Here is a 12,326-nt window from a genome sequence, read left to right as displayed (position 1 = left end):
AACCGGGACCAATGCCCCCTTTAGTCCCGGCTGGTGCCACCAACCGGGACCAAAGGCTTCTTTTCAGCAGCCCAAAGGGCGGGAAGCGGCGGCCTTTGGTCCCAGTTGGTGGCACCAACCAGGACTAAAGGGGGGGCATTGGTCCCGGTTGGTGCCACTAACTGGTACCCATGCCCCCCTTTAGTCCCGGTTGGTGCCACCAACCGGGACCACAGGACATGTGCTGCCCGCGTCGCGGTCAAAGTTTAGTCCCACCTCGCTAGTTGAGAGAGCTCGAGAGTGGTTTATAAGCGCTGTTGCGCCCACCCTCTCGAGCTCCTCTCAACTGCAGGCTTTCGGGCCTAACCATACACTATGTGCCTGTGGGGCCTACTGGGCCACGTGCGGGCCTGAATCCTGGCCCAAGGTTGGGTTTCTAGCCGTATTCACGCCGTGGTGGCCCAGTAGATGGCACTTTTTTTCCCTTTGTTGCTTTATTTATTTTATTTTGTTTCTACTTACAACAAATACTTACTGTTGCTATTTTTATTTATTTTATTAAAGTTTATTTTTTAATTCTTTTTTCTTTTAGGTCACAAAAATTATAAACTTTCTGTTAGTGCCATTAGTTTTCAAATTTGAATAGTTTAAATTTGAATTCTTTGAAATTTGTGTGAATCACTAGTTTGTGATTAACTTTACTATAAAAATAGATTTTTGAGTGATTCTTTTTCCTGCTATTTAATATTACTGTGTTTTATGATTCTATTCAAAAAAAGATTTTGTTATTTTAGTTTCTAACAAAAAAATCTTTATGATAATGCTTTTTGCTATTAAAGTTTCTAACAAAAACATTCTTTATGAAAATTCCTTTTGCTATTGGAGTTTTATAAAAGCTTTTTAGTTGATTATTTTGGCTATTGAAGAATATTATAGTTTTGTTTTAGTTGATCATAATAGCATATTTTAATTGATTATTTTTAGTTCATTCTTTTTGCTATTAGTTCATGAGCTATAAATGACCCTGAAATTGAAAAGCACTACAAATGAACTCTGAAAAGGTTGAAAGTTGGCATGGTGTCATCATTTCACCCACATAGCATGTGCTAAAAAGTTGACAGGGTTACAGCAAAAACTGGATGCACTTCGTGTACAAAATGGACAATCTCTTCCGAAGTATCAGGGTTTCGAACGAAAACTCATCAGTTACAAAGGGATTTCTTTTTTTGAACTTATTTGAACTCCAGACTTTTTGTGTGTTCAAAATGCACCATTCAAAGCCACATCATCAATTTTCAACCCTTTCTGACTTCATTTGTTATTTTTCATGCATTTACTGATTTTCATGAGCTATATGACCGTGAAATTGAAAAGCACTAGAAATGAACTCTGAAAAGGTTGAAAGTTGGCATGGTGTCATCATTTCACCCACATAGCATGTGCTAAAAAGTTGAGAGGGCTACGGCAAAAACTGGATGCACTTCGTGTACAAAATGGACAATCTCTTTCGAAGTATCAGGATTTCGGACGAAAACTCATCTGTTACAACAGGCATTTCAAACGAACTACAAAAAGGTTGAAAGTTGGCATGGTATCATCATAATAGTTGTGGAGAGAAAGTCTTCACTTTTTCTTCGCTTGTGTCCTTTGCTTATTGCGCCGTAACCATGGATAATCTTCATCGTTTATCAGGATGCTTGGATCAGCCTTGACTTTGAAGGGAGGAATTTCATGAAACTTTTCATAATCTTTAGACATGTCTGTCTTGCCCTCCACTCCCACGATGTCCCTTTTTTCTGAAAGAACTATGTGGCGCTTTGGCTCATCGTATGATGTATTCGCTTCCTTATCTTTTCTTTTTCTCGGTCTGGTAGACATGTCCTTCACATAGATAGCCTGTGCCACATCATTGGCTAGGAAGAACGGTTCGTCAGTGTACCCAAGATTGTTCAGATCCACTGTTGTCATTCCGTACTGTGGGTCTACCTGTACCCCGCCTCCTGGCAGATTGACCCATTTGCACTTAAACAAAGGGACCTTAAAATCATGTATGTAGTCAAGTTCCCATATGTCCACTATGTAACCATAATATGTGTCCTTTCCCCTCTCGGTTGCTGCATCAAAGCGGACACCGCTGTTTTGGTTGGTGCTCTTTTGATCTTGGGCGATCGTGTAAAATGTATTCCCATTTATCTCGTATCCTTTGTAAGTCAATACAGTCAAAGATGGTCCCCTGGACAATGAGTACAGCTCATCACAAACAGTGTTATCACCTCTGAGACGTGTTTCCAACCAACTGCTGAAAGTCCTGATGTGTTCACATGTAATCGAGTCATCGCACTGCTCCGGGTGTTTGGAGCGCAGACTGTTCTTGTGTTCATCGACATACGGGGTCACCAAGGTAGAGTTCTGTAGAACTGTGTAGTGTGCTTGAGACCAAGAATATCCGTCCCTGCATATTATTGAGTCCCCTCCAAGCGTGCCTTTTCCAGTCAGTCTCCCCTCATACCGCGATTTAGGGAGACCTATCTTCTTAAGGCCAGGAATGAAGTCAACACAAAACCCAATGACATCCTCTATTTGATGGCCCATGGAGATGCTTCCTTCTGGCCTAGCGCGGTTACGGACATATTTCTTTAGGACTCCCATGAACCTCTCAAAGGGGAACATATTGTGTAGAAATACGGGCCCCAGAATGACAATCTCGTCGACTAGATGAACTAGGACGTGTGTCATGATATTGAAGAAGGATGGTGGGAACACCAGCTCGAAACTGACAAGACATTGCGCCACATCACTCCTTAGCCTTGGTATGATTTCTGGATCGATCACCTTCTGAGAGATTGCATTTAGGAATGCACATAGCTTCACAATGGCTAATCGGACGTTTTTCGGTAGAAGCCCCCTCAATGCAACCGGAAGCAGTTGCGTCATAATCACGTGGCAGTCATGAGAATTTAGGTTCTGGAACTTTTTCTCTAGCATATTTATTATTCCCTTTATATTCGACGAGAAGCCAGTCGGGACCTTCATACTGAGCAGGCATTCAAAGAAGATTTCTTTCTCATCTTTCGTAAGAGCGTAGCTGGCAGGACCTTCATACTGCTTCGGAGGCATGCCGTCTTTTTCGTGCAAACGTTGCAGGTCCTCCCGTGCCTCAGGTGTATCTTTTGTCTTCCCATACACGCCCAAGAAGCCTAGCAGGTTCACACAAAGGTTCTTCGTCACATGCATCACGTCGATTGAAGAGCGGACCTCTAGCTCTTTCCAGTAGGGTAGGTCCCAAAATATAGATTTCTTCTTCCACATGGGTGCGTGTCCCTTAGCGTCATTCGGAACAGCTAGTCCGCCGGGACCCTTTCCAAAGATTACGTGTAAATCATTGACCATAGCAAGTACGTGATCACCGGTATGCATGGCGGGCTTCTTCCGGTGATCTGCCTCGCCTTTGAAATGCTTGCCTTTCTTTCGACATTGATGGCTAGTCGGAAGAAATCGACGATGGCCCAGGTACACATTCTTCCTGCATTTGTCCAGGTATATACTTTCAGTGTCATCTAAACAGTGCGTGCATGCGTGGTATCCCTTGTTTGTCTGTCCTGAAAGGTTACTGAGAGCGGGCCAATCGTTGATGGTTACAAACAGCAACGCGTGCAGGTTAAATTCCTCCTGTTTGTGCTCATCCCACGTACGTACACCGTTTCCATTCCACAGCTGTAAAAGTTCTTCAACTAATGGCCTTAGGTACACATCAATGTCGTTGCCGGGTTCCTTAGGGCCTTGGATGAGAACTGGCATCATAATGAACTTCCGCTTCATGCACATCCAAGGAGGAAGGTTATACATACATAGAGTCACGGGCCAGGTGCTGTGATTGCTGCTCTGCTCCCCAAAAGGATTAATGCCATTCGCGCTTAAACCAAACCATACGTTCCTTGGGTCAGCTGCAAACTCAGCCCAGTACTTTCTCTCGATTTTTCTCCACTGCGACCCGTCAGCGGGTGCTCTCAACTTCCCGTCTTTCTTACGGTCCTCACTGTGCCATCGCATCAACTTGGCATGCTCTTCGTTTCTGAACAGACGTTTCAACCGTGGTATTATAGGAGCATACCACATCACCTTCGCAGGAACCCTCTTCCTGGGGGGCTCGCCGTCAACATCACCAGGGTCTTCTTGTCTGATCTTATACCGCAATGCACCGCATACCGGGCATGCGTTCAGATCCTTGTACGCACCGCGATAGAGGATGCAGTCATTAGGGCATGCATGTATCTTCTGCACCTCCAATCCTAGAGGGCATACGACCTTCTTTGCTGCGTATGTACTGTCAGGCAATTCGTTATCCTTTGGAAGCTTCTTCTTCAATATTTTCAATAGCTTCTCAAATCCTTTGTCAGGCACAGCATTCTCTGCCTTCCACTGCAGCAATTCCAGTACGGTACCGAGCTTTGTGTTGCCATCTTCGCAATTGGGGTACAACCCTTTTTTGTGATCCTCTAACATGCGATCGAACTTCAGCTTCTCCTTTTGACTTTCGCATTGCGTCCTTGCATCGACAATGACCCAGCGGAGATCATCATCATCGGGGACTGGTTCCTCTTGATCTTCAGCAGCTTCCCCCCTTGCAGCATCATTGGGCACATCGTCTGGTTCCTCTTGATCTTCAGCAGCTTCCCCCGTTGCAGCATCACCGTATTCAGGGGGCACATAGTTGTCATCGTCCTCTTCTTCTTCGCCGTCTCCCATCATAACCCCTATTTCTCCGTGCCTCGTCCAAACATTATAGTGTGGCATGAAACCCTTGTAAAGCAGGTGGGTGTGAAGGATTTTCCGGTCAGAGTAAGACTTCGTATTCCCACATGTAGGGCATGGACAACACATAAAACCATTATGCTTGTTTGCCTCAGCCACTTCGAGAAAATCATGCACGCCCTTAATGTACTCGGAGGTGTGTCTGTCACCATACATCCATTGCCGGTTCATCTGCATGCATTATATATAATTAAGTGTGTCAAAAACCATTACAGAACATCATGAATAGATAATTAAGTGACCAAATTAATAGAAGTTCATCATCACATTAAAACCAAAGTACATACATAGTTCTCATCTAACAACATATAGCTCTCCAGAGCATCTAATTAATTAAACCATACATTGAAACTATGTAAAACATTTCAATGCGAAAACAAATGCGATCATAATCGCAACCAAGGTAACAATTGATCCAACGGCATAATGATACCAAGCTTCGGTATGAATGACATATTTTCTAATCTTTCTAATCTTCAAGCGCATTGCATCCATCTTGATCTTGTGATCATCGATAACATCCGCAACATGCAACTCCAATATCATCTTCTCGTCCTCAATTTTTTTATTTTTTCCTTCAAGTAATTGTTTTCATCTTCAACTAAATTTAACCTCTCGACAATAGGGTCGGTTGGAATTTCTGGTTCAACCACCTCCTAGATAAATAAAATCTATGTCACGTTGGTCAGCATATTTGTCATAAACAATAAATGAACCAAATAGTTATAAAAAGATAATATATACCACATCCGAATCATAGACAGGACGAGGGCCGATGGGGGCGGATACCAAAACCATCGCACTATGTAATAAGAAGGAATAATAAAAGTAACAAAATTAGACAAGTATCTATCTAAAGTAAGAATTTTTTTTCTTTCAAAAAGAAGATAAGAACAAGAGGCTCACCACGGTGGTGCTGGCGACGAGATCGGCGCGGGCGATCGACGGCTGTGAAGACGGGGACGGGACATGACGGACTGCTAAACCTAGACAAATCTCGGGGAAAATGGAGCTCGGAGGTCGAGTTTCGAGAGGAGAAAGATTAACTAGTGTGGCTCAGACATTTCATCGAACACCTCATGTGCATAGGAGCTGAGCTAGAGCACCCAAATGCCCTCCCCTCGCCGGCCAGAAAAAACAGAGCACTGTGGAGTGCTCTGATGTGGCGATGGGGTATATATAGGCAACTCATTGGTCCCGGTTCGTGGCACCAACCGGGACTAAAGGGGGGGCATTGGTCCCGGTTGGTGCCACGAACCGGTACGCATGCCCCCCTTTAGTCTCGGTTGGTGGCACCAACCGGGACCAAAGGCCTTGTGCTGCCCCGCGTCAAAAGTTTAGTCCCACCTCGCTAGTTGAGAGAGCTCGAGAGTGGTTTATAAGCGCTGCTGCGCCCACCCTCTCGAGCTCCTCTCAACTGCAGGCTTTCGGGCCTAACCGTTCTCTTTGCCTGTGGGGCCTACTGGGCCTTCTGCAGGCCTGAATCCTGGCCCATGGATGGGTTTCAAGTCGTATTTAGGCCGTGGTGGCCCAGTAGGTGGCATAATTTTTTGGGACAATTGCATTTTTACCCCTAGTTGGTTCCTACCCACGGGTTTTGCCCTTACTTTTCGAGCTTGCTCAGTTTTGCCCTTACTTTTTCCGTCGTGGTCCCTCGAATGCCCTTTGACCGTTTGACCAAAACTTTGAAAATTCATAACTAATTCATATGAACTTAGAAAAATGAAAATAAGATATCAAAATGTTCAGATAAACATTACCTTTATGTGCATATCATTTGCATTCAGGACAAAAGCAGCCTTTAAACTACCTGAGGTAATTATTGTTATTAACATTATTAAAAATAAAAAGGTATAAACAATATTTTTTTCAGAATAAAAATTACATGCAAATGTAGGTGATGTTTTCTGGACATCCAGATATCTTATTTGCATTTTTCTGAGTTCATATCATCTTGTTAAGAATGTTCTAACGACTTTGACAATTATTTGGAAACTTCATAACAAGTTGATACGAACTCAGAAAAATGCAAATAAGATATCAGGATGTTCAGAAAACATCACCTACATTTGCATGTAATTTTGATTCATGAAAAAAAATTGTTTATACCTTTTTATTTTTAATAATGTTAATAACATTAATTACCTCAGGTAGTTTAAAGGGTGCTTTTGTCCTGAATGCAAATGATATGCACATAAAGGTAATGTTTATCTAAACATTTTGATATCTTATTTGCATTTTTCTGAGTTCATATGAATTAGTTATGAATTTTCAAAGTTTTGGTCAAACGGTCAAAGGGCATTCGAGGGACCTCGATGGAAAAAGTAAGGGCAAAACTGAGCAAGCTCAAAAAGTAAGGGCAAAACCCGTGGGTAGGAACCAACTAGGGGTAAAAATGCAATTGTCCCTAATTTTTTTCCCTGTTTTTTGTTTTCTCTTTTGCTTTATTTATTTTGTTTTGTTTCTACTTACAACAAAAAAATTATTTATTTTATTCCATTTTGTTTCTAATTACTTATGTATTTTACTTTATTTTTTTTATTTTTATTTATTTTACTGCTGCTATTTTTATTTATTTTACTGCTGCTATTTTTATTTATTTTATTAAGGTTTATTTATTTTATTAACGTTTATTTATTTTATTTACTATAGTTTATTTTATTTTATTAAGGTTTATTTATTTTTATTTATTTTATTAAGGTTTATTTATTTTATTTACTATAAAAAATGAACATAGATGCGCCTATAGAGAAAATTCAACCTAAATTCATAATAAATTTCTATGAAATTCAAAGAAATTTACTCTGAATTTAGGTCAAATTCCCTGTATAAGGGCATCTATTTTCACTTTGAGAGGAGCTCAACAAGGCAGAGAGGGACGGGCTTATAAACCAGTGTGAGCGCCCTTCGGTTGGCGAGGTGGGACTAAACTCTGACCGCAACTAGGACCAACCCTTTAGTCCGAGTTTGTGGTATGAACCGGGACTAAAGGGTGAGCCTCTGGTCCCGGTTCAAGCCACCAACCGGGACCAATGGTGGTGGGCCAGGAGCGAGGCCCATTGGTCCCGGTTTGTCCCACCAACCGGGACCAAAGGGGTCGGACGAACCGGGACCAATGCCCCCACGAGGCCCGGCAGCCCCTGGCCGCACGAACCGGGACCAATGCTCACATCAGTCCCGGTTCGTGACTGAACCGGGACTAATGTGAATATTGGCCTGTGACCAAAGCCCAGTTTTCTACTAGTGACCTAAGCCTGAGACTGAGTGCTTCTACTGCAAACAGACTGGTCACTAGAAGCGGAACTGCCCCAAGTATTTCGCAGATAAGAAGGATGGCAAGGTGAACAAAGGTATATGTGATATACATGTTATTGATGTGTACCTTACTAATGCTCGCAGTAGCACCTGGGTATTTGATACTAGTTCTGTTGCTAATATTTGCAACTCGAAGCAGGGACTACGGATTAAGCGAAGATTGGCTAAGGACGAGGTGACGATGCGCGTGGGAAATGGTTCCAAAGTCGATGTGATCGCGGTCGGCACGCTACCTCTACATCTACCTTCGGGATTAGTTTTAGACCTGAATAATTGTTATTTGGTGCCAGCGTTGAGCATGAACATTATATCTGGATCTTGTTTGATGCGAGACGGTTATTCATTTAAATCAGAGAATAATGGTTGTTCTATTTATATGAGTAATATCTTTTATGGTCATGCACCCTTAAAGAGTGGTCTATTTTTGTTGAATCTCGATAGTAGTGATACACATATTCATATATTGAAGCCAAAAGATGCAGAGTTGATAATGATAGTGCAACTTATTTGTGGCACTGCCGTTTAAGTCATATTGGTGTAAAGCGCATGAAGAAACTTTATACTGATGGACTTTTGGAACCACTTGATTATGAATCACTTGGTACTTGCGAACCGTGCCTCATGGGCAAGATGACTAAAACGCCGTTCTCCGGAACTATGGAGCGAGCAACAGATTTGTTGGAAATCATACATACAGATGTATGTGGTCCGATGAATGTTGAGGCTCGCGGCGGGTATCATTATTTTCTCACCTTCATAGATGATTTAAGCAGATATGGGTATATCTACTTAATGAAACATAAGTCTGAAACATTTGAAAAGTGCAAAGAATTTTAGAGTGAAGTTGAAAATCAACGTAACAAGAAAATAAAGTTTCTACGATCTGATCGTGGAGGAGAATATTCGAGTTATGAGTTTCGTCTTCATTTGAAACAATGCGAAATAGTTTCGCAACTCACGCCACCCGGAACACCACAGCGTAATGGTGTGTCCGAACGTCGTAATCGTAATTTACTAGATATGGTGCGATCTATGATGTCTCTTACTGATTTACCGCTATCATTTTGGGGTTATGCTTTAGAGACGGTTGCATTCACGTTAAATAGGGCACCATCGAAATCCGTTGAGACGATGCCTTATGAACTGTGGTTTGGCAAGAAACCAAAGTTGTCGTTTCTTAAAGTTTGGGGCTGCGATGCTTATGTGAAAAAGCTTCACCCTGATAAGCTCAAACCCAAATCGGAGAAATGTGTCTTCATAGGATACCCAAAGGAAACTGTTGGGTACACCTTCTATCACAGATCTGAAGGCAAGACTTTTGTTGCTAAATTTAGATCCTTTCTAGAGAAGGAGTTTCTCTCGAAAGAAGTGAGTGGGAGGAAAGTAGAACTTGATGAGGTAACTGTACCTGCTCCCTTATTGGAAAGTAGTTCATCACAGAAACAGGTTCCTGTGACACCTACACCAATTAGTGAGGAAGTTAATGATGATGATCATGAAACTTCAGATCAAGTTGTTACTGAACCTCGTAGATCAACCAGAGTAAGATCCGCACCAGAATGGTACGGGAATCCTGTTCTGGAGGTTATGTTACTAGACCATGACAAACCTACGAACTATGAAGAAGTGATGGTGAGCCCAGATTCCGCAAAATGGCTTGAGGCCATGAAATCTGAGATGGGATCCATCTATGAGAACAAAGTGTGGACTTTGGTTGACTTGCCCGATGATCGGCAAGCCATTGAGAATAAATGGATCTTCAAGAAGAAGACTGACACTGACGGTAATGTTACTGTCTATAAAGCTTGACTTGTTGCAAAAGGTTTTCGACAAGTTCAAGGGATTGACTACGATGAGACTTTCTCACCCGTAGCGATGCTTACGTCTGTCCGAATCATGTTAGCAATTGCTGCATTTTATGATTATGAAATTTGGCAAATGGATGTCAGAACTGCATTCCTGAATGGATTTCTGGAAGAAGAGTTGTATATGATGCAGCCGGAAGGTTTTGTCGATCCAAAGGGAGCTAACAAAGTGTGCAAGCTCTAGCGATCCATTTATGGACTGGTGCAAGCCTCTTGGAGTTGGAATAAACGCTTTGATCAAAGCATATGGTTTTATACAGACTTTTGGAGAAGCCTATATTTACAAGAAAGTGAGTGGGAGCTCTGTAGCATTTCTGATATTATATGTGGATGACATATTGCTGATTGGAAATAATATAGAATTTTTGGATAGCATAAAGGGATACTTGAATAAGAGTTTTTCAATGAAGGACCTCGGTGAACCTGCTTATATATTGGGCATCAAGATCTATAGAGATAGATCAAGACGCTTAATTGGACTTTCACAAAGCACATACCTTGACAAAGTTTTGAAGAAGTTCAAAATGGATCAAGCAAAGAAAGGGTTCTTGCATGTGTTACAAGGTGTGAAGTTGCGTAAGACTCAATGCCCGACCACTGCAGAAGATAGAGAGAAGATGAAAGATGTTCCCTATGATTCGGCCATAAGCTCTATCATGTATGCAATGTTGTGTACCAGACCTGATGTGTGCCTTGCTATAAGTTTAGCAGGGAGGTACCAAAGAAATCCAGGAGTGGATCACTGGACAGTGGTCAAGAACATCCTGAAATACCTGAAAAGGACTAAGGATATGTTTCTCGTTTATGGAGGTGACAAAGAGCTAGTCGTAAATGGTTACGTCGATGCAAGCTTTGACACTGATCCGGACGATTCTAAATCGCAAACCGGATATGTGTTTACATTGAACGGTGGAGCTGTCAGTTGGTGCAGTTCTAAACAAAGCGTTGTGGCGGGATCTACGTGTGAAGTGGGGTACATAGCTGCTTCGGAAGCAGCAAATGAAGGAGTTCATATCCGATCTAGGTGTCATACCTAGTGCATCGGGTCCAATGAAAATCTCTTGTGACAATACTGGTGCAATTGCCTTGGCAAAGGAATCCAGATTTCACAAGAGAACCAAGCACATCAAGAGACGCTTCAACTCCATCCGGAATCAAGTCCAGGTGGGAGACATAGAAATTTGCAAGATACATACGGATCTGAATGTTGCAGACCCGTCGACTAAGCCTCTTCCATGAGCAAAACATGATCAGCACGAAGGCTCCATGGGTGTTAGAATCATTACTATGTAATCTAGATTATTGACTCTAGTGCAAGTGGGAGACTGAAGGAATATGCCCTAGAGGCAATAATAAAGTTATTATTTATTTCCTTATATCATGATAAATGTTTATTATTCATGCTAGAATTGTATTAGCCGGAAACATAATACTTGTGTCAATACATAGACAAACAGAGTGTCACTAGTATGCCTCTACTTGACTAGCTCGTTGATCAAAGATGGTTATGTTTCCTAGCCATTGACATGAGTTGTCATTTGATTAACGAGATCACATCATTAGGAGAATGATGTGATTGACTTGACCCATTCCGTTAGCTTAGCACACGATCGTTTAGTATTCTGCTATTGCTTTCTTCATGACTTATACATGTTCCTATGGCTATGAGATTATGCAACTCCCGTTTACCGGAGGAACACTTTGTGTGCTACCAAACATCACAACGTAACTGGGTGATTATAAAGGTGCTCTACAGGTGTCTCCGAAGGTACTTGTTGGGTTGGCGTATTTCGAGATTAGGATTTGTCACTCCGATTGTCGGAGAGGTGTCTCTGGGCCCACTCGGTAATGCACATCACTATAAGCCTTGCAAGCATTGCAACTAATGAGTTAGTTGCGGGATGATGTATTACGGAACGAGTAAAGAGACTTGCCGGTAACGAGATTGAACTAGGTATTAAGATACCGACGATCGAATCTCGGGCAAGTAACATACCGATGACAAAGGGAACAACGTATGTTGTTATGCGGTTTGACCGATAAAGATCTTTGTAGAATATGTAGGAGCCAATATGAGCATCCAGGTTCCGCTATTGGCTATTGACCGGAGACGTGTCTCGGTCATGTCTACATAGTTCTCGAACCCGTAGGGTCCGCACGCTTAAAGTTCGATGACGGTTATATTATGAGTTTATGTGTTTTGATGTACCGAAGGTAGTTCGGAGTCCCGGATCTGATCACGGACATGACGAGGAGTCTCGAAATGGTCGAGACATAAAGATTGATATATTGGAAGCCTATATTTGGATATCGGAAGTGTTCCGGGTGAAATCGGGATTTTACCGGAGTACCGGG

The sequence above is a fragment of the Triticum aestivum genome, chromosome 5D (assembly GCF_018294505.1).
Source record: "Triticum aestivum cultivar Chinese Spring chromosome 5D, IWGSC CS RefSeq v2.1, whole genome shotgun sequence".
Taxonomy (NCBI): domain Eukaryota; kingdom Viridiplantae; phylum Streptophyta; class Magnoliopsida; order Poales; family Poaceae; genus Triticum; species Triticum aestivum.
Note: the sequence above shows the minus strand (reverse complement) of the source record.